This window comes from Mus caroli, chromosome 11 (genome assembly GCF_900094665.2).
Source record: "Mus caroli chromosome 11, CAROLI_EIJ_v1.1, whole genome shotgun sequence".
Lineage (NCBI taxonomy): Eukaryota > Metazoa > Chordata > Mammalia > Rodentia > Muridae > Mus > Mus caroli.
Genome location: NC_034580.1, coordinates 366,110 through 370,811, shown reverse-complemented (window position 1 = coordinate 370,811; position 4,702 = coordinate 366,110).

Sequence of the window (4,702 nt, the reverse complement as noted above, 5' to 3'; positions counted from 1 at the left end):
GGCAAGGACCTCATTACTTGTTGTATTTCAGAAGCTAAAGCATTGACTTCTGAAGCATCCAGGGTCCCTACTCTCTGTCTGATTATAGCTATGTAACCTTGGGCAAGTCCCTCTTCTCTCTGATCCTGGCTGCAGGCAATACCCTTGCTACTGCTTAGAACAGTGCCCAGAGGAACACAGCACACAATCACTTAGAGGACTAAGAAACTGCTGGCTGCCAAATTTAGTTGGAGGGGGTGCAAAATGCGTAACTGTGGCTCTCATTTGCTCTGTCCATCAAAAGGGTTTGTAATAGCTTGATCTCATCACGAGGAATAAGTGAGTTACTGTTGATTTTTTTCATAAGCACGCTATATTTTAAGGCTATTTGAGGCCAGCGAGAGATGATGGGGGCCCCAGCCCCCCACTGGCTATAGCTCCAAGCACTGCCTTGTCTGCCATTTGGCTATTATTAGGCCCAAAGTCCTCATCTCAAATCCAGATGGGGAGTAAGAGGAGCAGTCAGGGCCTGGGCTGGGAACGCGGCTGGGAGGCTGCATGTGGGTTTGGGCCCCACCCTGCCTGCAGCTGGTCCAGCAGCCACGTCTACACTTGGCTCTGAGGTTGGTGCTAAACCCTCCCTCCCACCACTGCCGCCTCCTCTGGGAAGGTTCTGCAGTCTTAGCACTTTCCTGCCAGCCCCAAAAAGGCCTGGCCCGCACAGAGGCTTTGAGTCTATGCTGCTTGCCTTGGGGGCCTTGGAGGAAGCAATTTGCTCTCCTATCTACAGCTCTTTATGTATCCAGGAAGGAATCCTGGGTCTGCTGAAGGAAAAGGGTCCACACATCTGGGCTCAAATGCAAACCCTGTCATCCACACACTATGTCAACTTGGATAAGAATTACCCTGTCTCTGAACTTCAGTTGTTTTTAATTATGTAAATTGGGTATATCCCAGTACCTACTTGACAGCTGAGTATAAACAGCAGGTGCTCAATATGTGCCATACACACAGTAGGTAATCAATATGTACCAGGTTTGATGCTATTTTTCATGCTTAGGTGTATCAAACCCTGAGAAAGAAAGACAGGATTTAGGATTTGTGTGATTTGAGGCCTGCTCCTTGTCCTCTCTGGGACTCAAGGTATCTGTACCATGAAACAGACATCTAGGGCTTTGGGAGGCAAGAGCCAGGTCCTGCATTCACTAGTAGTCAGAGAACTGGTTTTAAAAATCTGACAAAGTATCAGATGGGCCAAGCTCCCACAGGGCAGCTGTTCAGTGATCAGGATCAAGGGTCTGTGTCTGAGTTGTGGGTGAGGAGTCAGATGCCGTAGCCTCACTGAGACTGCCTCATCTCTGCAGAGGTGACATCTCACTGAGACCGCCTCATCTCTGCAGAGGTGACATCTCACTGAGACCGCCTCATCTCTGCAGAGGTGACATCTCACTGAGACCGCCTCATCTCTGCAGAGGTGACATCTCACTGAGACCGCCTCATCTCTGCAGAGGTGACATCTCACTGAGACCGCCTCATCTCTGCAGAGGTGACATCTCACTGAGACCGCCTCATCTCTGCAGAGGTGACATCTCACTGGACTCAAGCTTCCCTTATGCTGGAACTGCAACATGTGTGCTGGGAACCAGGGTCCAAATCATCAAATGTATCCCAACGAAAGAGGGATACATCTTTCTCCCAGCACTAGGGACCCCTTAAAAGTCCCCACACGAGCCCTCCCCTTTGTCCCTGGGACTGTAATTCGATGCCCCCTCTTCCCAGTAGCTGCTCTGTAGTCTTTTCTCTCTCCTCCAAGGATGGCAGTTGGTCAAGCATAGTTGCCCAGAGACACAACAGCTGGATGACATGAGACAGACTTGCCAAACTGGTTTGAGAAGCAGGTCATCAATGTTGCTCCTCAAGCTGCTGGCTGTGACCATGGGGGCCTCAGCTCTACCAACAAGGGGGAAGGGCCCACCCAGTCCCATCTCAGAACCACAGCCTCATTTGCTAGACTGCTCCTGTCTGGTCTCCCAGCTAGCGTCTGCCGCCTGCTGCTCCTGCCCCTCCTTTCCAGCCTTCTGAATGTCAATCTACACTCTGCTCTCAGTGGGTTTAGAATATAGGTACCGTCTCTCCTCCTGCCTTGCCTGCACCATCAGCCATCAAACCACTTCTCACTCCCTGATTCTTTCTGTTGCCCAACGGCCTCCTCGATCACCTCACACTCCAAGGGTCAGGCCTCAGCCGGCCTTGTAACCACTTATAGGCATCTCCTAAGGCTACGCTCTTTCTGAAAGACTTTCTGTTGTACAGCTTGGGAGGGATGCTTAGAAATGCCCAGATCACCACCGAGTGCATTGATCTCCACTGCGCAGAGAAGGAAACTGAGTCTCCGAGAAGTCCGAGGCCTTGCATAGGGCAGAACCAGCACCAAGAAAGCATCACCTTTCTTGCCACTCGCTTGGCCCCAGGTGCAGGCTCGGCCCCTATCTGGGGCCGGAGAAGTTGGAATGGCTCAGGGAACCAGGCTGCCAGCTTGGTAAAACCATCATTTTTGGACTTGAGCTTTGGAGCAAAATATTGCCCTTGGCCCACGAGATGTGTCTGCCCCTCCCCCCAACTCTGCCAGGAACAGGGTTGGATGTGGAAGAATCCAGAGCTTTCCTCTTATAGCCCTTTGGAGGCCTGGAAGCCAGTCAGTCGGTCAGTTCTGCAGCTTTTACAGATGAGCAGACAGAAACTCAAGCCTCCCAGGTCCTCCCAAATTCATTCATCCTTCTCATCTGGCTGTTCTCAGATAATACCACCTCTATTTCTTATTCTACCCACATTCTGCTCACCTCCTTTTCTTACCCACAAGCCTCCCAGACTTTACTCTTCTGAAAAATGTCTTTCCATCTGATGACTTTCTTTGTACTCATCTTCAGTGATGTTTAGCATCCACCTCCGAGAAGCCCTCCAAGATTTCTTCCATCTCAGAAATAACAATAGAGGAAAGGTGCTCTGGCTCTGGGCAAAATCCCGTGATAATAGCGCCGTTACCGCCTTGGGTTTCAACTTCCTTCTTGTAGAATCCGACTGTCTTGCACAGTTGTTATCTTGGCAATCTGACATTCAGTGCCTGCTGTACATTTACGGGATGTTTTCTCTTCCCTGCCTACATTATAGAGTTCTCACCACTTGCACGGGGTCGCCCTTTGATGCCTAGATCACCATTACCACCACCACCAGATACCTCTTTGCATGGCACCATCCCTGGCAAGAAGGAAAAAAAAAAAAAAAAAAAAAAGGCAAGTTAGGTCAGTCTGGAGACCGGCCAGGGCTTGACATGCGTATAGGGCACTGCCAGGGTGAGGGCGCACAGCGCTAAATAGACTATCTCGGAACCAGGCACCCACCTCGGCCATTCATTGATCTCAGCCAGCGCGAGCAGGCGGTTCACTGGAGCAATCGGCTTCCCACTCAGGTAGGGAAGACTAGGAACTGTAACCTCCACAGCCGGCATCTTCGTCAGTTTGGCGCATTTCTTCTGCCTCCCCCGCAAGGGGCTTCCTTCTCTAGGTCTTATTTTCCAATATATAAGGTGAGAGGACCACCTCTTGGGGCTGTGGGAGGAAACAAAAAGACTTTAAATGGACACAGGCCCTCTCTTTAGGTGTGTACAGGTTGGTCTTGGAGAAATCTGAGACTACAGGAGCCAGCTCAGCCCCACCTCGGTTCACATTATAGTGTTAGCAGAGATTAGAATCCCTGCTAGGTGGGATGAACCTCGACTCCATTACCCATAGGCTTTTGTCTCATCTGTACAAGGGAACAATTCAAATCTCATTTCGTTGTTATGGATATTATAATCTGATACACAACACACACACACACACAAGAAATACATTGGTGCTTTTATGGTTTTTATTTGATTTACAGTTTTTATTTATCTGGGCTTTATTTATTAAACTGGACTCCAGACCTTATCTGCCCAGGCTCCACCCTACTTTTGTCTCAGGCAAGACCAGTAGGGCGGCTCCACAGCCTCCAGGATGACGGGTCTGAGCTCTTGGGTCTCCTGGCTGACTCTTCGTATTGTCTCCTTGGGATCTTCAGTTTCCCCCATTTGTTGAGAGTTCTGAGGCTCACACTCCCTATTTAGAACTTCGGGGGTCTCAGAGGCAGACTTTAAAGGATTTGAGAGAGCATGCTACATATATGAGCAAGGAAGGCACAATATGATTGATCCTGCTCCATCTCAGATGTCCTGGGCGACTCAACAATTGTCAAAATGCTGCTGGTCACCCAGTCTCCTTACCCTGAGGTGGCACAGACCAGGTGTCCCGAAAGCGCCCTTTGAGCGTTGAGTTGATTGGGCAGTCTGTGTACTAAGGCGCCTAGTGGGTGGAGTCCGGAGAAAGGATGTGGTCTCAAGAACAAAAAGGAGGGCAGGGAGGGGCTGTCAGGACCGCTCAGAGCTTACAGGATCCCAAGATACTTATTTGCCCGGTTTGTGGCACATTCCGGACTTTGACTTAGAGTCTGCATCCTGGTGAAGCCCACCCGAGGATGTCTAGGACCTCGCAACAGCAGTCCCCAAAACTACAATACCCAACATGCCTGTACAGTGAGGGGCTGGAGTCTTTTGGGGGCGGGTCCTAAAAAATTGAATTTTCCCAATGGGACCAGAGCAGGGGCGTGTCTCAACAGAGAATTGGCTGGGACAGCTTGGCAGGGCGGA